Here is a 25951-nt window from a genome sequence, read left to right as displayed (position 1 = left end):
ATCTGACCAAACTGCGGGTGGCAGTGGAAGACAGGAGTGCCTGGCGTGCTTTGGTCCATGGGGTCACGAAGAGTCAGACACGACTGAACGACTAAACAACAACAACAAATATTATGTTGCTGTAAGGCAAAACTTTACAACTGATTATCAGAAGAACAATACTGAGAGCTAGACAGGTGTTCAGTGACGTGAGTAAAATCTATCCCAAGAGCAAGCTTTTAAAAGATAGTTTAATGCTTAGAGTAGGGATGCTGAACCTCTGGCCCTCTATAGCTTGTTGGACTCCAGCTCCCATCAGCCCCAGAGAGCCTGGCCAATGGCCAGGAATCCCATAACACAAAAATGGGATCATGGGAGTTGTGGTCCAACAACCGCTGGAGGGCCATAGTTCCCCACTCATGGTATATGGGACTTTGTTGTTGCTTAGGGAAGCTGATGTCATGAGCAGGGTCTGGCTACAATTTATATATTTTTTCAGATCTCAGACCCAAGCAGCCTTTACTTTCCTTCCTTGGTTTAAGCTTTGGGGCTTTTCTATTTTCCACATCTGTATTTTCTGTGAAACCCTTTCCCATAATCAGTTCGCATTTGTTTCCATGCACTCAGCCTACTTTTGTTCTGGTGTTTGAAACTCCCGCATCCTTTTCATCACGCTAATCCAACATAAACAGTTCCCTTTCAGAGCACACAGTACCCTGCTATTTGTTTTAAGGCTGAGACAAGGCAATGAAGTTCTTGTTTCTCATCCACTTTTCAGTGTGCATCACTATCCTGAAGCTGATTGGTCGTCAGAGAAAGGACTCAAGGTTTAATCTCACATATCAAATTGGTCCAAGCTGGCTGACCTTTCAAGAATAGGGAGCAGCAGGTTAGATAAAGGAATCTTGACCACAATCACAGAACAACCTAGACCATGTTCCAATAAAGTATTTTTAAATGTCTTTTTATTTAGCCTGAATTTACTGTTCTTGGAAAAGAGCTTTTTCTCCACTCAAGGAAGAAACCAGGTCCAGCAGGCTTGGGGGGGAAAGTAGACAGAAACATTAACCTTTTGCTAGAATTTGCGATGATGCTCTTAAGGCCCTGGTTGATAGCAGTTACCTCACATGTAATTCAAAATTAATTTAGTAGGACCAGAGCTGCTTTCTTCAACAAGGCGTCATGCAGATGTTTTGGGGCTGCCAACCCCCATCGGCCCCCTAGCCATTCATCAGAGATAGCAGGAGCTGTAGTCTAGCAACATCTGAAGGGCGCATGGTTGGGGAAGGAGTAAGAGAAAAGGGACAGAAATACTGCTCATTCACTAAAGTGCATGTCCACTAAAGTGCATGTCCTCAGTGTCCAAATCCAAAGCTTGGCCTTCAGCTTATCTGCGCTACCGATTGATACAACAGAAGGGCATTTTCACAAGTCAATCATGCAGTTCTCTGGATTGCAGCCACTGGCTTAGAGGACTGAAATGGTTTCAGGTGTTTAATTCTGTTTTTTAAAATGAAGCTTAGATCAGGCATTTATTTAACGAAATAAGTAGAGAAGTCACACATGCATGGGGTACACATGCATGTAATAATTTGAATTCTCCTTACTGGAACACTTAATATTCACGGCTGAACATAGGAGCCGACACAATTGAGCAGCTTCGTTCCATGAGGTGATGTGGATGTCGGCTCCATAATGGAGCTCCTATACACAAGTCCATTGACACTTAAGGCTGATCGTCAAATGTTGGCCTTGCAGATCTATTGTTTGTGAATGTGAGGGGTGGCTCACACATTCATTATTCATTACTCTTCGTTGCATTAGTGATAACTTGGATTTGTTAATCTATTGTCATTACAGAGTGAATTATGACATCAGCTAATTTTAAGCACCATACTTTTCAGTGGTTGGGACGCGGGTGGCGCTGTGGCTAAAACCTCAGCGCCTAGGACTTGCCGATCGCATGGTCGGCGGTTCGAATCCCCGCGGCGGGGTGAGCTCCTGTCTTCGGTCCCAGCTCCTGCCCACCTAGCAGTTCGAAAGCACCCCTAAGTGCAAGTAGATAAATAGGTACCGCTTTATAGCGGGAAGGTAAACGGCGTTTCCGTGTGCTGCGCTGGTGCCGGTTCACCAGAGCAGCATCGTCATGCTGGCCACGTGACCCGGAAGTGTCTGCGGACAGCGCTGGCTCCCGGCCTCTTAAGTGAGATGGGCGCACAACCCTAGAGTCGGACACAACTGGCCCGTACGGGCAGGGGTACCTTTACCTTCTTTACTTTTCAGTGAAGATGGTTCATACATTCAGCTCTCTCTCTCTCTCTCTCTCTCTCTCTCTCTCTCTCACACACACACACACACACACAAAAACTCTTATCTAAGCAGTGCACATAATAAAATCACCATACCATAAAATTAGATTTATTGACATTAGAAATGAGATAAACATCTAACTGGGTCACATATCTGGAAACGCTTGCAGAAACAAAAGTGTTTTAAGCTGATGTCTAAAATTTGGCACAGATGGGGCCTGCCTGATATGCATATGTAATGAATTCTGCAATGTTGGTGTGATCTCACTAAATGCTCCATTCCTAGTCACTGTCAATTGAACATCATGAGGCATAGTTAGAAATGCCCCTCCAGCTGATTTCAATGGTATATGGAGAGAGGTGGTCCCTTAGAGAGTTGGGACCCAAGTTGTTTAGGACTTTATATATAACTACAGCACTTTAAATTTGGCCTGCTCATATTTCACAGCTCACAAAGTAGATAATATATCTCTGGCCAATGCAGCTGATAGAGTACAATCTCCCTGAGTAATCTATTTACTCTTAAAAATCCAAATTCATTTACTAATCATCCACTTTGAGCAAGCGGAGAGCAGTGAAGAGTGTATTTGTGGTCCAATAACGTTATAATTAACGGTAACTATTTGTCAAGCACAGTTTGATCTGGCTGAGTTGCTATTAATCACAAATGCCCAAGCTTTTTCTTTCGTGCTCACAGGAACAAGCTATGTCTAGTCAACACCAGCCACTCTGAGGGAACCGCAAAGGTACAAGCAGTGTGAGGGCCACGGACTGTTAGAGATGCTACAAGCATTCTGCTGCTGTGGTGACCAAACCACAGACTGGGTGCAAGACACAAAACGATTAGGCATGACTTATCCAGCACATTGAACATTTCTGTAATGCTTCTGGCTCTTAAGGAAGTGTGGGACCTTTGACACTGCACTCAGGTCCTGCTCGTGGGCTTCCCTTAGGCACCTGGCTGGCCACTGTGAGAGCAGGATTCTGGATGAGATGGGTCTTTGGGGTGACTGGGGATTGTGCTTTATTCTTTAGGTAAAGTTACTCTTTTCCTGCTTCCAAGAAGATAAGAACAAATTAACTTACAGTTTTAAGTTTCACACAGATTGTGGTCATTTTCTACTGCATAGAAGGCTTACTTGATGTTACAGGAGAAGCGTAGTTATAAACCACCTCACCTCTCCATCTTTTCTCTCTTTTGGTAGCATCATGTCATACAAATCCTGAGAAATGACACTTTGTTGTTTAGTCGTGTCCGACTCTTCGTGACCCCATGGACCAGAGCACGCCAGGCACCCCTGTCCTCCACCGCCTCCCACAGCTTGGTCAAACTTACGTTCGTAGCTTCAAGAACACTGTCCAACCATCTCGTCTTCTGTCATCCCCTTCTCCTTGTACCCTCCATCTTTCCCAACATCAGGGTCTTTTCCAGGGAGCCTTCTCTTCTCACGAGGTGGCCAAAGTATTGAAGCCTCAGCATCATGATCTGTCCTTCCAGTGAGCACTCAGGGCTGATTTCCTTAAGAATGGATAGGTTTGTTCTTCTTGCAGTCCATGGGACTCTCAAGAGTCTCCTCCAGCACCATAATTCAAAAGCATCAATTCTTTGGCGATCAGCCTTCTTTATGGTCCGTCTCTCACTTCCATACATCACTACTGGGGAAAACATAGCTTTAACTATACGGACCTTTGTTGGCAAGGTGATGTCTCAGCTTTTCAAGATGCTGTCTAGGTTTGTCATTGCTTTTCTTCCAAGAAGCAGGTGTCTTTTAATTTTGTGACTGCTGTCACCATCTGTGGTGATCGTGGAGCTCAAGAAAGTAAAAAGTGACATGACACTACCATGCTGCAAATTCCTACAAATGGCAGCCCATGAAGGGAATGGGGAATAGGGAAATGTAGTGTGTTGCTATCACAGTCCACATTTTGCATCATTAGAGGTCACTGGAGGAAGGAATGGAAGGAGATGTGTGACAACTCTTTGAGAGCCACAGTTTCCCCATCGCTGCTATAGGCCTAAGTCCTCTCCTCTAGGGGTTGTCTTCTTAGATCCATTGCAACCACCACTATCACTGGAGCTCTAGAATCCACACTTTTAAAAAAAAAAAATCTGTAAAGTTCATCTTGTTTTGTTTTTATGGTTTGAGGTTGTTTTACCACAAATTGATGGAGGCATAATACTGTATGCAAAGTTCAATATTTCCACATCTGTTTCTGTATCAAAGTCAGATGTCTCCAAGTTGGTATGGTACCACAGCAATTTCATCTGCTGACAGCATGATTATGCTGTGCCATCATATTAGAACCAGTCTTGCTCTGACATAACATAATATGCCATTCCTCTGAGCCAGTGTTTTCAAATCTTCTTATTTACACAGTAATTTGGAACGTATTTTGGTAATGATGTAGATTTATGAAGACCATAACATGGATGATTCATGCGAAACATAATTTTATTTTTTCATTTTGGGAAAATGCATGGCACAATTTCCAAAACTCCAGCCACTAATATAACGTAATTGACATGGGGAAAACTTTCCTATTTCAAGAGGTAACTGTATTTTAAATGGTATGTGCATGAGGAGGGGGAGTAGAAGCGGGTAAAGTGGCCAAATCATGCTTCATTTCTTTGTAATTTTACATATTTTTATCATTACTTCAAGACAGCTTTGACCTTTTATGTATTTATGATAATGCGCAGTGTAAATGACCTTCGGGGGAAGAAACCTTCCATATCTATACGATAAGAGGTTCTGGGGCAAGGGAGGAGGAGGAGAGACAAGTCCTCTTTTAATAGCACTCTCTCAGAGATCAGGAAGACTTGGCAAATGAAAGAAAAAGAATAATAATCTCCTCTGCATGCCATATAAATGTCAAATCCACACTGGTAATTGCCTTGTGTACCTTCTTCCTGCTGCACCAGAGCAACCCTTCAAAATGAAGTTCATTTTTCTCAGAAATCACAAATGGGCATAATGCAAAGTTAATACTAAATAGAGATGGAAATGCTGTACTTTGCCAGAAACAAACAAGCAACAATGAAAGAAACCCCCCCCCCCCCAAAGTTCATGTCTCCACAAATACGGAAGGGGGAGAAAACTGCAAAAAATATTTATACAATAAACACATGAGCTTATGAGAAAAGGAATGAATATGAATGTGATATGAACAGAGTTCTCATCTTCAGGGAGGCAGCCGCCATCCAGCCACAGCATCTCTCAGGACATCCCATTCCATTTCCCCTTCTCTCTCCCCACCAACTTTCCTTCCCTGATCAGTCAACTTCCTGTGGTTAGAAGGTTGATTGCCATAATACTACTCCTTGTGTACCTTTCTTGGACGGTCATGTTTTACCTTCTAAAATCATTGCTATTTTAAAAAACCTTTTGACCTACTCAGCTATTTTCAGGAAAGCTGGCATAAATTCATTGCTGATGACAAGGGGAGAGAGTTTAGTACAGTGGTACCTCGAGTTACAGATGCTTCAGGTTATGTGTTTCCGGGTTGCGTACCGCGCCGAACCCGGAAGTACCGGAACGGGTTACTTCTGTGTTTCAGCACTCGCTCATGTGCAGAAGCACTAAATTGCTCTTTGCACATAAGCGCCGAATCACGACCCACACATGCACAGACGCAGTGCTGCAGGTTGCGAATGTGCCTCCTGCACAGATCACGTTCGTAACCTGAGGTTCCACTGTAAAGGTAAAGGTAAAGGACCCCTGGATGGTTAAGTCCAGTCAAACGCAACTATGGGGTTGCAGCGCTCATCTTGCTTTCAGGCTGAGGGAGCTGGTGTTTGTCCACAGACAGCTTTCTGGGTCATGTGGTCAGCATGACTAAACCGCTTCTGGTGCAACAGAACACGATGATGGAATCCAGAGGGCATGGAAATGCCATTTACCTTCCTGTCGCAGTGGTACCTATTTATCTACTTGCATTGGCATGCTTTCGAACTGCTAGGTTGGCAGGAGCTGGGACAGAGCAATGGGAGCTCACCCCGTCACAGGGATTCAAACCGCCAACCTTCCAATCGGCAAGGCTCAGTGGTTTAGACCACAGCACCACCCGTGTCCCAGAGGGTTTAGTAATTGTAGGTGTCACACAACATGGTGCAAATGGGCTTCTCTTTCCTGTCCTGCCCCTTGCAGGCCCTGCTCTGGAGAATCCCACAACTGCCTTGAGTAGATTTTGGGAGTATGTGTGGAAGGTTACAGGGCTGAGCAAGCAAAAGTCCATTCCACAGGTGGCTAGAAACCATTGGACTGCACCCTTTGATTTCAACCCCCCCCCCAAATGACTCAATGACCTCTCCTGTAATTTTAACACAAGTGCACAGAACACAGGAGCATTCACAATGCCTGTTTATGTATGACTAAGAAAAATTGGGGCAATGCCTTGCTAACGTTACAATTAGAATGATGTATGAAAGATATTATGTGGATAGTCAAGCAGAAAATAGCCTTTTAACCTCCGTGTAATTTTCTCAAAACTTATGCATGTGATCTCTTACGGTCATAATCCACTGGAGAAAATAAAAGCAACCTTAATGGTAGTTATCATAGTGTTATTTTAGGCCTCATTTAGAGCTATATCACACTACTTTAAACAAGCATGGCTTCCCCCAAAGAATCCTGGGAACTGTGGTTTGTTAAGGGTGCTGAGACCTGTTAGGTGAGCCCTTATTCTCCTCACAGAGTTACAATTCCCAGAGTTCTCTGGGAAGAGGCGCTGACTATAAAATCACTCTTGAGAAATGTACATTGCAGATGGAACCTTAGTGGGAATCAGCCTGTAACGTAATCTTGCAGCGTGTCCCTGATCCCTAACAGTGCTTCAGTTTAGGATTCCAGTTGTTATGGAAGGGGAACCTTGGAATCTGCTTGGCTCTAGATCAGAAGGAGGAAAACATGGAACGTTATCCTGATGTACTGTGCTCTGGAACGCTAAACGCTAATGGTGTGGAATTGGCTGCCAGACTCAGAAAACTTTTTGTGCTATAGCATGTGCATAGGATGGTGGGACAGGGGCAGTGTTGCCCATTTCTCTTTCCACATCTCTTTGTATGGGAATTTTTAGCACCATGGCATGCATTTCTACCAGCCTTCTACCCCAGAATACAGACAAGGCCACTTGCCCCAACCTGGTGCCTTTCAAACATTTTGGACCACTGGCCATGCAGGTCGTACAATTCCAATTCGTCTGGAGAAGACAAGTTTGGGGAAGGCTGCATTAAAAGCTACCATCTTGAAAAGTCTAATTCCCCCAAAAGGGGGATTCTCATGTGGCATTGAGATTTCACAGTGAAGCATGATTCCTTCTCATGAAGCTGCTGTGGGTAAGAATGTGAAAACAAATTAGGCTGCTGCTGTAAAACTTGAGTAAATTTGATGTCCAAATTGAGCTTGTGAGTTTGATCACCTTGATAATTGATGAGAACAGAGTGAGAAAAAAGTTGCACCCCCAGAATAGCTTATTATTCATTGAAGAGGTGCTGGGATAATTATAGAATCGATGTCTCATTCCGTAAGAAAACTACAAAGAACCCTGAAAGGCAAGCAATTTGATTATGGCGTCATCTTTCATAGCTCAGTCAATATTCTCTTTGGTTTTGAATGTAGTGGTGCAAATTATATTTTACATATATTCAATTTTTGCAGATGGAATGCAAAATATATGGTTTGAGGTACAGGATTGTGTTGGGTGGTAGTTTTCCACTCCCTCTTCTTCCCATGCAAAGGGACGTGTGCAAAATTCTCAAAGCAGGAGAGGAAGGCTTTCACAGCTTCAAATGCAGTTCTAGTGTTTTCATTTTGGTGCTCTGTATCAACCAACTATTTCACAAATATTCCCTTTTGTTTAAAACCTCCAGATTCATTCTGTGCTTGCAATAAGTTAAGTGATGAAATTGGGGGGGGGGGGATCAATTTAAAATAAGGGGGCCCATCAAAATGCACAATTAGATAAACTAGATGAACTTTGATTAGTCTAAAATACCTCCTTACCCTCTTCATCATTAACTTCTTGTGCCATATTTGAAATTGGGGCATGAGGCTCTTTGCGGCAAAAAGCCATATCTGATATTTTTATGTTGTTGGGTAAGGTTCCTGCTCAGAGATTATGAGCTGTTGTTAACATTCTCCAGCAACAATGAATTATTTCTTGCCCACAGTTTTATGTTAAGCAGAAATACAGATAAGAGCAAAAATGGGGTGTAATATCTTTTATAACACAAGCATTACTTGCGTTGGGTGGTTTATCTTCAGGAAGCCCAGGAAATATCATGATGCTTATGAATCTGGACTGCATGCATTTATAGCATTAGTTACAAATCAGAGTTTCACATCTCAAATTGATTAACACTTTTGCATTCCTCTTCACTGACTTAATGGCCTTTTTGTCCAAGTGATTACAGATGAAATGGTAAGATCAATAACTGTACGCAGGCTAGCAATATGGCAAATAATTCCTGAAATCAGGATAAACAATACTGTATGAAGAATGTCTTTTTTTTTTAATGACAGAGAAAAATATGATGACTCAGATTTCAAATTAATGCTTTTGATGATGATTTCAATTTACTTAAGATCTCCCATAAATGAAAGGTGTAGGAGAACAGAAGGAACAAGTTGCAGACTAATATAGGATGAAAATAATTAAAAAGCATACAAATCTTAGAACTGTTTTACATACATACAAATCTTCATTAATTAGTTGACATTTAATGCCTTTCGGGCAAGTCTGCTAGCTGTTCTCCACTGAGAAGCATTGTGAGTCAGCATCTGGTGATATTGAAATTCTGCTGGTGGTGCTCAGTAGTGGGTGAAGTTATTTTAGACCAGGGGAAGGCAACCTACAGAGTCCCAACTGTTGGACTACAACTTCCATTATCCTTGGAGCTGATGAGAGTCCAAGAACATCTGAAGAGCCAAAGGTTCTCCACCCTGTTTTAGACTCTTGACTTAATGGCTTTGCTTCATGTACTTCAAAGTGCAGTAAGCCAACCCTACTGTGTTTCAGAGTGGGTCTTGGATGGCTGCCCCAAAGTCTTGTTCTGATGTCACCACTGATGGCTCTATGACACATGCAAATAGTCATTTGCATGCTACAGTACATGCATGTGGCCAACTTCCAACCTACATTTTCATATCTAGTGGGACTTGTACAAGAGGAGCTTCTGGTAGAATGTGCATGCCATAATAATACTTAGCATTATTAATATCTTAGCTTACTTAGCATTGCTCAATATTTACCTACCATTGTTCAGTATCATTATTTGACTATGTTACACCGGGGTAGAGAATCTGTGGCTCTCAAGATGTTGCTGGACTACAACTCCCATCATCCTTTATCATTAGCTATGCTGGCTGGGACTAATGGAAATTGAAGTGCAACAGTGTCTAGAAGGCCACTGGATTCACAACCCTAATTTGTAGCTCAATCTCATAGTTTCATGCAAGGGTCAGCAAACTTTTTCAGCAGGGGGCCGGTCCACTGTCCCTCAAGACCTTGTGGGGGGCTGGACTATATTTTGAAAAAAATAATAATGAACGAATTCCTAGGCCCCACAAATAACCCAGAGGTGCATTTTAAATAAAAGCATACATTCTACTCATGTAAAAACACCAGTCAGGCCCCCCAAATAACCCAGAGATGCATTTTAAATAAAAGGGCACGTTCTACTCATGTAAAAACATGCTGATTCCCGTACCATCCGTGGGCAGGGTTTAGAAGGCGATTGGGCTGGATCCAGGGCCCAGGCCTTAGTTTGCCTACCCTGGTCTCATGCATCTAGAAGTAAACCTCATTGATAGAAAAAATAGAGGAACCAGGCATTTTAAGTAGTATCTTGAGACCTGAGGCATTGGGCACCTTCCATATTTCTGCACCAACTATTGTGCCAAGGTTGCTACCAAGCTGAGCAACCTTACCCTAAAAGTGTCTCAAGAAGCAGGTGTCTGGGGCTCCAAGACAACTTTCTCAGGGGCCATTAACCTCCAAGGCTAGTGTACTTTCCAAAGTGAAGTATAAGTTGATTGCTATGGGGTATATTTGACTGCATCATTCCTTAATCAACTATTGTGTTTTGCCAGTCAAATGAGTCAAACATCACTTCTACTTGTCTAATCCAGAATCCGCAAAATGCAGGAAAATAATAAATATGTGTACAAACTAACCACTGATTCTGCATCTACAAACCTCACCAGAAAGTCTTCCCAAAGCAACAATATTAGGGATCTTGTCTGAGGCAGAATTTTGGACGAGCACTAAGCAACTTTTCATCAGCATGCTTCCCTGAAAAGAAACAGGTTTTTCCCCAGAACATTTCCTTGCACAGATGTTTCCAGGCACCCGCACAACTGGACTGGTGGTTTAGACACAGAGTGCATTAACAAGTGATGGTGTTTGTGAGAGATCCTGCAGACAGTCCTCTGCCCCACCCCAAGGCAATGGTGAGTTCAATTTTAAAAGTAAAAAAAGCAAAACTCCAGAATTCCATTTGAAGCCTCTGAGGTTTCTGTCATCTTTTGGCATTGCAAGGCATGAACGGTAGAGTGAAAGAGACAACTGTGTCTTCAGTGCTATGGAAGGAACTGTCTTCTGGCAGGGCCAGAAAACATGGATGGAAAAATGAATGTCAATGTTCTCTTTGTACAGTAGGCTTGTTTCTATGCATCCTCAAACATCCCTCCCTAGGCTTGATCCAGACCAGCAAGACAGATTCCAAAGACACATTCCAGTCAGGCAAAAATATGCAAGACGGGTGCAAAGGAGTGGCCAGCAAGAGGCATGGCTAGTGAGAGGGTGTGACCTTGGTAGAGTCCTGAGGAGCAGACAGAGAGGCCACAAGGGATGTACTTAGCCCCCAGGCCTGAAGTTACCTCTGCTCTAAAGGAAGCAAAGTAGAAGTGATTGATTATGCACCCATTAAAACTGTATGCAGGGAACTAAAAACACAGTTTCACAGGGGATATTATTATTCACAGTGGTATTGAAATGTGCAACACAACAGAGGCACCATCCGTATTCATGTTGTCCAGGGAGTGAAGCTGGCTTTGTCTCTTACTGGCATGTTAAATAAGGGGTCTAGCATTTTGCAACATTTTTTTAAAAACCGGCTGATTTTATTTGTATTATTAGGATATAATTACTCTGTTGTCAGTTCCTATGCAATTAGTTCATTCTATACAAGTCTTCCTTCTGTTTGGATTTTGATTATGACATCTGATTATGATATTTGACCTAAAAATTCAATCTTTGAATCCTGAAATGGAACTCTGGCAACAAAATTGTGAAATTGGCCAACATTATTTAACGAATGGAGTTAATGTAACAATTACTAAAGTCATTTTAAAATCTTGTATTAGATTGTGCCATAGTCTGAATGTTGCTGCCTGCTGGTTGTCGGATAATGCCAATGGTGGATTCCTGCTATCAAAAGTGAATATGAAATATTTATGAAGTATTCAATTAGTACTTGCACAGAGAGCAAGCGTGGTGTAGCGGTTAAGAGCGGTGGACTCGTAATCTGGTGAACCGGGTTCGCGTCTCCGCTCCTCCACATGCAGCTGCTGGGTGACCTTGGGCTAGTCACACTTCTCTGAAGTCTCTCAGCCTCACTCATCTCACAGAGTGTTTGTTGTGGGGGAGGAAGGGAAAGGAGATTGTTAGCTGTTTTGAGACTCCTTAAGGGGAGTGAAAGGCGGGATATCAAATCCAAGCTCCTCCTCCTCCTCCTCCTCTTCTTCATCTGGAGAATATTCATAACCAGATCACAGAGAAAACTATTTTGGGAGAAAATTTGCTTCACCGTTTGATAATCTTGGTTACACAGTATTTTTTCCATTATATTTCCATGTCATTGTGGCTCTGTGTAAATGACATTCTCATTTCTCCAAATCTTTGTTGAAACGGAAATCTAGTATCTCCCATAGGTGTCTCTTTTTATCTTCTGGACTCTAAAATGTCGGTGGATTACTGCTGAAATTACACAGTCCAATACAAGCAAAGCAAGCAGCTGAGGAACATCGCAGGTGAGCAGGAGTTTGATAAGAGATGACAGAAGAGTTTTAAAAATTGAAGCTCAACGTGTGATATTCCTCATCTTCTCATGCCTTCAACTGCAAATTAGAAAATAGGCTGCTGCTTTTTGAAACTCTGGCCTTAACAAACAGAGTTTAAGTTCTCTAGTATATTATCACAACAACAACCCCCCCCCCCACTCCTGCTTTACAAGAAATACCACTTATTAAGAATGCCCTTGGACTATGTAGATTTGACACATTGCACCAAACGGAAATCGAATTTTGAATTTGCATCGTCCAAATTGACTAGAGCATTGGGGGATTTGCTCTGAGTCACTTGTAAAGGGGCTTTATTTTGTTTTTTTCCACAAAACAATGAACACAATGAGCAAGTCTTGTATCATGCGCCTCCTGAGTGCTCGTGACTCACCCTGCCCACAGCTATGTGGGCTTTTTGCAACAGTTATTAGAATCGACAGCAGCATGCACCCACTGAAGATGAGGGCATTCAGAGAATTACTTGCTGGTTGATTTTCTGCTATTGATACTTGAGGATGTAAGAAGAACCCTGGTTGAATCATGCCAAAGGCTCGTCTTGTCCAGCATCCTGTTCTCACAGTGGCCAACCAGATGCCTGTGGGCAACCCGCAAGCAGGACCTTCCTAAGAAGCAGGAGTCCTGTTCACATTGCCAAGAGTCTTCTTCCAAGGCCTGGAGCCAACCCTGTTTGTTGCAGGACTCTACATCGTTTATAATCATTACACATTCCCCACTTGCCTTATGTGGTAAGACTTTCCAGCCGCTGTGTTGCCCAGCTGGAAAGTCTTCTTACTTGGGTATGCGAGCTCGGTACTTTTTTTTTTGGTAATGATTTGCTTAATTTTTCAAATATGCAAGGAGAACATCAATGGACACCCTCTCTCTCAGCAGACAGCAGTTGTTGAAGAACACCAACTCACTTCAAATACTTTCTCCTAGTTTCAGCTTGACTTAGACACTGGTTGCCAATCCCTCTCTCTTCTCTGTTGGTTGTTCAAATAGCGACTAACAAATATAATCACCACCACAATATTTCATCATTGTCACCACAGACATTGTCTTCGGGGCCAAACATATCATGATGACATATTGCTATTGTTATTATTGAAATTTATTTTCTCCTCTTCCTTCCAATGGAATCCACGGCAGCAAACATCAGAGTGATAGATAAACTAAAAGCATAAATGAAGCATTTGAAAGCAAGCAAACCATTTTTTGAATTAAACAACTTTTTAAAAAAATTCAGGAGCATCTAAAAACATGTAAAACAGTCACATACTTTCACGGCCAATAATTTCAAGGTTGTCAGAAACAGAGGGTGGTGCCCAGCATTCATGTTCTGCTACTGCAAGAGACTTCTGCATATAGAACATATTTTTTCTCTCTTGTCCCCTGCAGTCCCCTGTACACCCTCAAATTTAACTCCAGAAAGTTGGGGGAACCTCTGGCACAGATTTTGAGGCATGTGGGGGAGAGGAGAGGATGGGGAAGTCCCAGAATTTTTCAGCCATCACATACTCAAGCAAGTAGCAATTTAAAAATTTAAAAATGTTTTAGTTACTCCTAAAAGTTGATAATGAGGGAGGCCAGCATGTTTCTCCAGGGAGGGCATTCCACAAATGGGGAAACACCACTAAGGGGGCCGTGTCATGGACCAACCAGCAGCACCCAACAGGAGTCCCTCTACTTATCATAGGGTCCGAGGTGGTTGATATTGAGGGAGACACTCTTTTAGACGCTTGGGGGCCAAGATATTTAGGGCTTTGTGTGCTAGTTAACCCTTTCCCTATCACCACGTTGTTGATTAAGACCACCCCACTCCCCCAAAGAAGATGCTGTTATGGCCTATGGAACATTCCTTTATCGGGCTAGTATCTTGTTTGTATTTCCTTGTGTTTGATTCTCACCATCACAGAACCCTAGGCAGCAGATGTGTGACTCCCAGTAAGTCTCCCATTCAGACCCAGACCAGACCTAGACCAGCTTAGCTTCAGTAAGATGGTGACTTCATGCATCTTCAGACCATGCCCTGCGAGCAAGTTCTGTCAAGAGCTTTGAGGATGCCTATGTGATTTTGGTGAAAATGCTAATGCTCTATACTCAGCGGGCCTGAACCTGCTTCCCAACTCACTCTCATGGTGGCTCTTTACAGTGAATGGCCTTCGTTTGTGTACAATTAATGTCAAAGTAATTAATTCGTTTGAACAGCTGACTTTACCCACATAAGCATTCACATTGACAAGCCAGGATAATGCCAGCCACCACTGGCCATATTATTGAACTGGTGGAAAGCATTCTTATAGGGTTTCCAACTTTTGGACCACCCTTATGTTTGTCTCTATGCTGTGAAAAGAGCCGATTGCTGCAGAAAATAATTCTAAAGATCAAGGTAGTGCCATTTCCTCTTCCTTCTTAAACAACTATTTGCAAAATAGATCTTCACTTCAGGTACATCTTGCTAGGAAATATTGGAGGAGCAGAAGCCATCGCCATATGTATTTTGCTTTTGTCACATCTTTTAAAGGAGACAAATGATACTGCGCCTTCTGACTGTATGCTTTGAGGAAATACAGTAATTGTGACTCTTATTTAAGTCCTTGGATCTTATTATTGATCCAGGACTGCATGTCGTACATGGTGTGTTACAAGCCAATGTTGGACAAAACTCATATCCCAACTGTTGAGATGAATGGATCTCAGTGAACTGAGAAGAGTTATAGCAAGGAAGATTAAGTTTTTGTCCAACACAATCCAACATAAGGAGGACAGGAATGAGTCAGAAGAGATTACTATGGAGGGAGACTGAGTTTTAGGAAATGTTTATCTTGGTACCAATCCACAGCAACTGATTCATATGATTTATAACTGTATTGTCCACTGTCATTTTTCTGGCAAGCTTCTCATGAATGTTACAGCTGCCTGACAAGCAGAACTTTAGTAGGTGAAGCTTTCCCCAACCTACAGATGAATTGGGTCAAAATCTTCACTTATTGAATGCCTGTTTGCCATGTTGCTGAAATTGGCAAGGCAGGTTGTGCCCAGTGAAATATTGCCAACAGTAGTATTGACATTTGGTCAGTGAAGTATTAGCACCGGAACATCTTGTTTCTCACCATTCCTGGTGTTGAAGTGCCGTGTATCTTCCAGTCTTCCTCCCAAGAGACCAAGGTGCAGACAGAGTCTTTGCAGATAATTTTTAAAAATTCTCTTTTCATGTCAAGGAAGGTGTAGCCCTGAGCTCTTTAGAGGAAGTGTGCGACAAAAACTGACAAGATTGATTTTTTTTTTTAAATTCCTGATCTCCATTGTGAGTTTTATTCCTTACGTCAGTATAATGGTAGAATAGTTCAGAAGAGGACTCCTTTGAATTCAATATCACAATGACATTTCACTTCTATTATTCAGAACCAAGAGCTGTCACAAGCTGATATCAACTCAAACAAGAATATATATATAAAGTGGTACCTCAGGTTACAGATGCTTCAGGTTACAGACTCCGCTAACCAAGAAATAGTACCTTGGGTTAAGAACTTTGCTTCAGGATGAGAACAGAAATCGTGTGGCGATGGCATAGCAGCAGCAGGAGGCCCCATTAGCTAAAGTGGTGCTTCAGGTTAAGAATGGCTTCAGGTTAAGAATGGACCTCCAGAATTAAGTTCTTAACCCAAGGTACCACTGTATATATATGTGTGTGTGGATGAAAATCACATGCCTGTTTGCCCTGTACTGGTCTATGTATGCTACATTGCTCTCTTTTATGTTTCCAGGTTGATCAAGGAGCTTTTTAGCCTGACCCCACTGTTGAGGCTTCCTGCTGCTACAACCATTGTGCATGGCTGTTTGTGGAGAAATTCAACAGCACCAGCGCTTACTCACAGGTCATGGCTCTGCACAGTCAGGTCACCTGATGGTTGCATCCATCCATCTCTATATCATCTACAGTATATCTATATCTGTATCTGTCTTAAAAGAATAATCACAAAAGAGGCAAAGACATGGCTAGTTACCCTCCCAGTTAAGGGCCAAAGGCCTGTGCTATGTACTGTTTAAAACCAAAGGTTATCACAAAGGATTAAAACAGAGGAAAGGAACTACCACAATCTTAACACTGTAAAGTTAGTGGTCTCCATAACACAATATGACATGCTATTGCACATACGTCTATGTCTGATTTTTTTTTTTTTTAAAGGCTGAAGGTAGGGTTAAACATCAACTAAAATTGAAAGACTGTTGAAATCCTTTGTTGGGGACAGAATGTTATATCACATAAATAATTGTCCAAAATTGACTTGCATTTTAGGGAATAGTCCCACTGTGAAAATTATCTACTAAAAACATAGGCCTTCTCTGATTGGATGCCAACCTCTTTTAACATATTCCTGATTTGTTTCTTGGCTTTAGACTCTCCTCCCCAGAGGGGAGGGGAGTGGTTGTGGGCGGGAGCTCCAACCCCCGCCCACGCAGGGGCGTGAGCCCCTGCCCCTTCCTGCTCACCTGGCCGGCGCCTCACGCCCAGGGGGCGGCTCCCACCTGGAGCCGCCCCTAGCAGGGGCGTGCCTAGCCATCCTTTATCTTCAGGCGCCGGCCCCCCCTCAGCCTCTTTTCGTCGTCGCCGCTCCGAGAGTCACCCACCCTCCACTCCCTTTAGCTCAGGGTTTAGTTCTTTCTCTGGCCTTGCTATGGACCTTAGGTTGGTCGCCCGGTTGTCCGGGGGCCTGGTAGGAGTTTTTCCTGTTGGCATTAGGCCTTTGGGTTTTTTCGCCTACCTCGTAGCAACCGTCACAACTTTTGTGGTATTGGTGGGTAGGTTAGGCATTGGATTTGGGTGTTATGCTGTGTGGGAAGGCTAGGTGTGGCCATCGCCTACGCCTTCGATTTGGGTATTCCGTTAAAGGAATCTGGCGGTTGTGTATTCTGTCTGATGCCTGCTTGGCTGGAGGCCATGGCACGACCCCCGGTGACATCATGGGTGAGCCTATAGTTGGATAGGCATCAACTGGCTCCATCTACTGGTGGTTCAACCCCTCTGCTGTGGTCATCCAATGCCTAAGCCAATACCTTTTCATTGCAGTAACCAATAAAAGTTGTGGCCTTTTCCTTGCCCATAAACCTTATACCACGTGTCCTTGTGTGTTTATTTCCACCTCACGGGGGGGTTGGGGTCCTCGAACCACAAATCATAATCATCTGAAATCAACCCACAGTTTGACAGTCACAGTTCTTGCTCCAATTATTTACTGCAATAAAAACATTTTAAGTTCACAAATTAAAAGTAAATAATCGTTTTCTTGCACGAAGGCTCAAATTTTAATTTACACCATATGAGCCCATGCATTTGTTAAATTCCATGGGCATTGTAAATATCTGTTTCCTCACTGCTCAAAATAGCCTTTCATTTGGTTCACAGGCCATGATGATTGGTGCACATGAGATGAGCGGAACATAAGAGAGTGATTTCTTTTTCTTTTAAAACATTAAAAGGCAAAGGTAAAGGGACCCCTGACCGTTAGGTCCAGTCGCGGACGATTCTGGGGTTGCGGTGCTCATTTCACTTTACTGGCCGAGGGAGCTGGCGTACAGCTTCCGGGTCATGTGGCCAGCATGACTAAGCCGCTTCTGGCGAACCAGAGCAGTGCACGGAAACACTGTTTACCTTCCCACTGGTGTGGTGCCTTTTTAACTACTTGCACTTTGATGTGCTTTCGAACTTTTTAAATTACCAGACTTTAATGTATTGAGAAGGGTTTCATGGAGCCAGAAGCAAAGAATGCCTGTGCTTTCTTGCTGCATACTTCATAACTCTTAAATGCACGAATCACACAGCACAGTCATTTGCTCATAGTATTGTCATAGTGAAATAACTTTGAGAATCAGCCTTCAGTATAAACTGTTGCATTTTTTCAGCATAGCTCTGAAACCTTGAAACCTCCAACAATGTCAGATCTGCAAGGGAACAGTAACGTTATTCACAGCATGGTGATGGCTTTCAGTTTCTGCAGACGTCCTTTTAAATTGTTAAATACACTTACAGTTTTCCTATTCATCAAGAGGCCTGTAAGCTCTCTGGCCTTAAACTCCCTGTTATAGCTGCCATGTTAAATTTAGTCAGGAGCTCTGTAAAGGGAGCAGATTGTCTGCCACAGCCAGGTAAACACGGGAAACAGAAATATTGACACAGGACTTTTACAGGACAATTAAACAAGCAATGAAGGAACTGCAGTTCCTGAAGCAACAGTGAACAGGAAAGTCGGGCTGAGTACCTCATTTTGGCTCATGCCTCATTCCAGCTTCTGTGATTGGCACTTCAGTGCTCTCAGTTCTACAGTAACTGATCTCAAGGATCTTGTACTGAAGGTATTGCCTTCCCTGCACATTGCAACAGCATCAGCCCAGCACTTGATGTCGTGGCTCAAATCCGACCCAAGACAATACTCTCAGATAGGGGTGGGGGAAAAAATTCAGTTCAGTTCATATTTAAAGTGAGCTTACATAATTCACACTTCCTCAAACATCACATGAATTGAAACGCAGCCATCCTTCAAAATTTGCACCTCTCCAAAGTTTGCAATGCAGATCCAGCCCAAGCCCTGTGTAAAAAAAGAAGAAGCAGCACTTATTAGGGGAAAGTGTGCATAAAAATGCATATATTGGTTTTTAAAAAATACAAACTACATTATATTAGGGAGAGTTGCTTGAAAAAAATAACAAACCATACATAACAGGTAAAACTGTGCAAAAATGTGCCCATTAGGAAAAATTCTCACTGCAATGTTGATGAAATAAAATAAATCCCAAGCTGATGTGGAAGTGTTGAGAAATGGAAAAATGAGGAACAGGGAGAAACTGAAACTGTCCAGTTCACCCACCCAAGAATTCCTTATTCCAACCCCTGATGTTTGGTATGTTGTCTCTAGCAATTAAAGAAGTGCTCACCCCAAGACCTTTTCTGCATGCATTGGACACTTCACTCTTTGCTGTCTGCATGAAGTCAAATGCATGTGCACAAGCCTTGGTTCTTCCATGCTTGGAGCTTGGGGCTTCTTCCCTGTACCCTGTTGTGTATCTTGGGTTTCTCTACCTTTCCACCCTGGCCTGGACCTACTTCTGTTCTCTCACATCTCCCACTTTGGCCCCACTTGGGTCATTTTACTAATAGGGGTAGCAAGACAGCTTGCAGTCATGACTCTGAGCTCTTTGACTGGCAACCTTAAAAATAGCCCTTCCAGTCTTTGAACTCTTGGCTGCTCAGAGGTGTGGCCTGAGCAAAGGGCAACCAGGGATACTGACCCTCAAGAAAGCATCTCTCACATCTTGAAGCATTCAGCAGATATTCCTTGAATTCTTTACAGGAAAGGAGGTGGAATATCTTCCCTACTATGGATTCAGAATCCTTCTCCAAGATTTTTCCTCACATGTATTTTGAGTAGCTTTTCCTATCCCTGCTGGTTTTATGCAAGGAGGCAAACTGTGTTTTGTCTTCTGCTTTTATGGTTTTGTAGTTTCCAGCTTGGAATGGGCTGCCAAAGTACACAGGAGCAAAAGCTGGTGTTGGCTTAAGAATCGATCCAAACCCTTTTTGCCTGGCATTATAAGACTTACAATTCCCAAAAAAGGGTTTGAGCATGTATGATATCCAGTTTTATTTCTAGGTAATATGGTGTGTCCCGGCAGTTTGGCTCAAGTCATCTAGACAGGGTATTTTTAGCTAGGCTACGTTCTTTGTCCATGTTGTTATTTGATTCACATCCATGGGTATGTCTGCACGCCACTTATTTTGGGGCTTGGTGATGCTCACCCCGTTCGTCCCCCTGTTCACATGAGCAACCACATAAGGATTGCTGTGATTCTGCCACCTAGAAGAACTGCTGTTGGGATTGCAGAAATCACTTCCAGGCAGCTCTCTGTGTGTACATGTGTGCAGTCATATGATCATTGAAATCTGTCCCATATTTTCACAGTATTCTTTCGTCTGATCAAAACCATCTTTCCAACATTGCTCTTTCTTACCCCCTGCTATCTTTTATTTAAAACCACAACAGCTGGGGTTGCCAGGGATTGAATCTGATACTTTCTGTGTGCAAAGTATGGGCCAGTGAGCTATGGTGCTGCTCCAGTCCACATTTATTTGTGAAACTGGAGGCATATCTGTAGCCAAGGAAGGTTCAGCGGTCTCGCCTGTGCAAAGAGAAGATCAGCCAAGGCTGGTTGCCACCCATCTGCGTAGCTAATGGGAACAACTGAGCTCCCATCATGAATTCGGCAGCACCCCATCTAGGCTCCCTGTAGCACGTGCAAGAATTTCCTCAAAAGGGAAAAAAAAAGTTCCTGCTTTCCCAGGGACACACCCTGTCCTAGTTGTGCTCAGCCAATATTGTGGCCAGCTATGGTGTGATTCTCCTTGAAAGATTAGCTGCATCAATTTTCTCCTTGCATTTTCTACAGCTTCTTTCTGCAGTCCTCAGTGCCTCAAGTGCTTTGCCCTGACAATTGCCTTCCGCTCAGAAGAAGGAATCATTATGGTCTCGGAAAGAGACAGCTTATGATCCGAACACAACACATGTTGAAGGCAAAGCAAGCAAGCAAGCAAGCAGCATGGGCTTTTATTGAGGGGAAGGGATGGCATATCACCAGATGTTCATAGGAAGGTTGAGTATCACGAATATTGCAAAAATATTCGTGATACTTATCACGAATATTGCAAAATATAAATAATTCATTCACTGACAGCCCGATTCTAACAACTTGGAAGTAAGCCTGATTGATTGAAATGCAACTTGGGATGTAGGAAGACATCGTTTTCTGTTCCACTCTGCATTCATCACTTGCAGCACTGTTTCTGTTCCACTGCAGAAAGCTACACTATTTGTCTTACTGTCCACAGTAGCAAAATTACCTTCCTTAGGTTAATTATGTGAATTACATTGGCATTAGGTTATTCCACTCCATTCATTCAATTGCCAAGGAAACACAATGCAAATGGGATAAAAAGTAATCAATTACGTCTCATTTGGGAACCAAAAGCAGCAACAACAGCAAGTGCTGATTGTATTCGTTGAATTGATTTCCTTTCTGGACATGGGTTGATTTCTCCAGCATTGCTAAATTGCTAAATGCAAGCATGCCAAAACTGAATTGTGTTGGGATGAAACATTTAACAGATTTATGAATTAAAACTAACACCTTGACTTATATCATTGTCTCCCATTAGTGCATCCATGGATGGGGGCAGTGTAGATGGTATTCTGCACTGGCTGAAACTTCTGAACTGTTATCAAGTGCAGTCCCACACAGGATAAATGACTCAAAATTAGAAATGCTAATCTAAGAATCTGATCTTATGGTAGCTTATGAAAAGGCCTACAGCTTGTAACTACATTCCTAACTTTGTGGCAATGCATCACAGACAACTATTTCTGCCACCCAAACTAATAATCAGTTTGTGAAACTAGATGGCTTCTTTCAAATTTATCCTCCCTAGTGGAATGGAAGATGCCGTTCCTTCAAGGTGTTTTATCCCACATTTGCTTGTTGAGAATGAGAAAAAGAAAAGCTTCCAATCTTTAAGTAAAAAGGTAAAGGGACCCCTGACCATTAGGTCCAGTTGTGGATGACTCTGGGGTTGCGGCGCTCGTCTCGCTTTACTGGCCGAGGGAGCCGGCGTACAGCTTCCAGGTCATGTGGCCAGCATGACTAAGCTGCTTCTGGCGAACCAGACAGCACATGGAAACGCCGTTTACTTCCCACTGGAGCGGTACCTATTTATCTACTTGCACTGGCGTGCATTCGAACTGCTAGGTTGGCAGGAGCAGGGACCGAGCAACAGGAGCTCCCCCCGTCGTGGGGATTCGAATCGCCGACCTTCTGATCGGCAAGTGCTAGGCTCTGTGGTTTAACAGTGCCACCCGCGTCCCGCTAATCTTTAAGTAGGAACTATGAATTAGAGGCACTGATCTTCAGATAACAAATAGTATTTGAGCACGTAAACTAGTTGTTTACTAGGGAACACAAACTGGTTATGGAATATCCATTTGGAGTTGACTATAGCTTGTTTTAGGCATTTACCCATTCAGGATTCCAATCATGTGAGGGGGAAGAGGCAGGGAATGCCTCCTGGCCCCACCTCCTCTGCAGCATCATAGTCACTGGATTCATTGTCCTCCTGCCCCCTGAACTCCTGCAGTGGCTCCTCATAGCATTGAGGAACTTGGGGCAAATGTCTGACCTGGGGCTGAAGAACTGAAGAAACCCGAACATTTGCAATTAACTTGCTTGATGGCACATGAGTAATTGTTAGTAGATTGTTCTTCCCAGCTGAAATCAGGAGGAACAATATTTGTTTTCTCTCTCCCTACTTTACTTTCCAGCTTTTTTGGAGGTGAAAGAATAGGCACATTATCCATTATGACATGTACTATTCTCAGTGGAAAAGAAAGTCTGAATGGCTAATAATGAAATAAAAGATACTGAAACCTTATAGGCAGAACACCTCCTCTCACCCGCTCACTTTTGTACCTGTTCCAAGATGAAGCAGAAGATTTTTGTGGTGTTTTAATATGATCTTTCCTCAGACAGATAGAAAGCCTTCATATATCATTCAGTGCGAGTGTGGATTTTTATTCAGCACAGTGTCACGTCCCTCCTTCCCTTCATTTTTCACAGAGCTTTATGGATGACTCACCCAATTCATATAGCTGGTGATGGTGGAGGAGGGAGGGAGCTATACCACTGCTACTGCTTGGAGAAAATGTTCTATAGAAATGAAAACAGAAAATAACGTTGGGTGACAAAGAAATGAACTGAATGCATTGCCACTGCAGCAATGAGATAAATACCAAACCCCAAATGGGATCTGGATACCATAAGGACCACCTTCCAGTGGCATAGCGGGTGGGGGGAGGGGGGGTGGCCCCAGGCACAAAATCCTTAGGGGGATGCAATCAGGCACACCCATGAAAGGCCTCCTGCTGAGCTCCTGCCACCTTCCAGAGCTGTGGGGAGGCAAGTTTGGCCTGGGCTGGGCCTTCATCCTTCTCCTCATGGTCGCCCATGCAGTGGCTGAGAGGCGAGGGCTCGCCAATCCAGCTTATTAAGACGTGCTAAGTTCCGGTGGTCTTGAAGTACCACTTGCTCCCAAGAAAATGTCTATTGGAGTGCAATCTTACTTTTTCTACTGGTTCCACTTCTGAACCTTTAACAGCAACCTGACATTCAGAAATTAAAATGGTGAAGCTCTTGATGGTACTGAAAGGACATGTTTTTGCAAGCAATTTCTGAAATGCAATGCATTCTAATGTTATTCCCACCGATATACTCATTTATAGGCACACTTTATCTCAGTATATGCATTTGTGTGCACATTTCTTCACTGAAATACTACACTGCAAAATGTGGTAACATGTGTTTCAGATTGTGTGTTGTTTTGGAAAGTACAAATTATTATTATATTCTTATTTATTAGATTTATATACCACCCTTCATCATAAGATCCCAGTGCCATTCACAGAATAAAATACAAGACAATAACAAGTAAATGATTAAAACGAAACAGCAAAAAAACAAAAAACAAAAACCCTTCCCTTCCCACAGACACATTTAAAAGGCTGTAGAATATTAATCAGCCAAAGGTAGGATCTCCTTTAAATGACAACTGAATCAAATTTCTTTCCCATCCTTATTTGTAAGGGATTCAGGACTTGCTTTTCTATTATTTAAATATAACCCTGCATTTCTATTATTTTTTACTTTTTACCCTTTAAGTGATAAAATGTTTAATTCTAAATTAAAAAATGAGCTGGTCTGTGAAATGCCAAATACAGCAAAAGAAATGTTTTCACTGTCTTTTCCACTAATATCATCTTCTTCTTCTTCTTCTTCTTCTTCTTCTTCTTTGGCAATCACTCATAGCCAAGTAAGATTGTCTTCCATAAACACAGTCTTAACAGTGAGTTTGTAAGTTTGGAGGCCAATTCTGGATCCACATGTCCTTCCACAGAAGGGACATAGGTTTCCAGGCAGGAGTTGATCACGGTGAGGGTTTGCCAAGCGTGCCTTCCTCTTAACACGTTTCTCCCTTTTGTCTAGAGTTCGAGCGTCTTCAAAGTCCACGACACCTTTGGTAAAGACTGTTCTCCAATTGGAGCGCTCACAGGCCAGTGTTTCCCAATTGCCAGTGTTTATTCTACTTTTTAAAGATTTGGCTTGAGACAGTCTTTAAACCTCTTCTGTTGACCACCAGCATTACGCTTCCCATTTTTAAGTTCGGAATAGAGTAGTTGCTTTGAAAGATGATCATCAGGCATCTGAACAACATGACCAGTTCAATGAAGTTGATGTTGAAGAATCATTGCTTTGGCACTGGTAATCTTTGCTTCTTCCAGTACACTGGCATTAGTTTGCCTCTCTTCATACCCCCGCTGAAAGGTAAGGTATGCCAGATATGCCCTGTAGACTCTTGTGTTTTTCTTTAATGAAAAAAAAAAATCCTAATATTGTTTAAACCAATGCAGGTTTTCCATGGAGAAGGGCTGGGCAGAGTGTGGGTAAATGGACCCTTCGATGTTTGCATTGGTACAGGTTTAATTCAAACACACTATAATATAGCACAGCCAATGTGGCAGTAGCTAAATGGAAAGGCAGCGGGAAGGAGAGTACACAGGGGAGGTTTCCTAAAACAATCTAGGCTGTAAAAATAGCAGTCATAAAAATCAGCCTTCAGCTAATGCAAATGTGCTTTCCCAGTGTGGCATGCAGATATATATGCAAAATCAAAGGCATTTCAGGAGTCTCAGCCCTATAAAACGTCTTACCCTAATACATATAATCTCCTGCTATTAAACCTCTCAGCAGACTCTCACGGTGGCTTATAGGTTGTAAAAGATCTGTTCGCAAGAACGGCTCCATCACTAAGCATTCAAATCCTCAAAGCCTGTGCAAATAAACTGCAGGCATTTGAAGTGTATGAACTGATTCAGCGAGACTTGCCTGGCAAACTCACCCACAAAGCGGGTGTTACCGTAGAGAAGACCCTGCTCCACAAAGCCATCCACCTAACCTTTGAGTTTCTGGGTTCCATACAAGCCGCCCACCAGGTCTGGCAGTGGGAGGCATTTGTCTCCCGGGGGGCAGCTTCCCCATCCTCCTGATGCCACGCTGTTTCACCAGCCATTGCTCTGCTCCCCTGGCCACCGCAGTGCCTGTTGGGTTCCCGCCAAACCCAGATTCAAATTTTGGCCTATCCACGGTGGCCTGGGGGGCGGGGCAACCAGAGTGGACCGAGTGGGAGCAGACTTCACTCTGTTTTGCTCCAGAAGCTTAAAACGGGGTCGTAGCTGACGCCGGCAGTGCAGTTGGTCACAGAGTATCACTCTTACTGCTTACAACACATTCCCAAACTCCAGATAACCCCATTTAGCAGCTTCGTATATATACTAAACAACATGGGAGATAAAACTGAACCCTGAAGGTCCCCACACTGAAGGCCTTAAGGTGCCAAATAATGCTCCACAAGCATCACCCATTGAAGATGGCCATCCAAGTAGGGCCAGATCCACTGCAAAGCAGTGCCACCCAGTGCCACTGCAAAGCAGATTGCCTCTCCAGGAG

At 43.0% G+C, this 25951-nt stretch overlaps 1 long non-coding RNA gene across 1 annotated transcript; it reads right to left on the bottom strand.

Annotated features, from left to right (window-relative positions):
- Positions 1 to 18080: 18080 nt before the first annotated feature.
- On the bottom strand, positions 18081 to 23091 carry LOC310674896. The gene is made up of 3 exons (XR_014509821.1): positions 23028 to 23091; positions 18839 to 18936; positions 18081 to 18292 (listed from the first exon to the last, which is right to left on the bottom strand). It is a non-coding gene; the product is annotated as an uncharacterized lncRNA (long non-coding RNA).
- Between the last annotated feature and the right edge of the window lie 2860 nt (positions 23092 to 25951).

The sequence above is a fragment of the Podarcis tiliguerta genome (genome assembly GCF_965153285.1).
Source record: "Podarcis tiliguerta genome assembly, chromosome: 3".
Lineage (NCBI taxonomy): Eukaryota > Metazoa > Chordata > Lepidosauria > Squamata > Lacertidae > Podarcis > Podarcis tiliguerta.
Note: the sequence above shows the minus strand (reverse complement) of the source record. Positions and strands in the feature narration are given on the sequence as shown.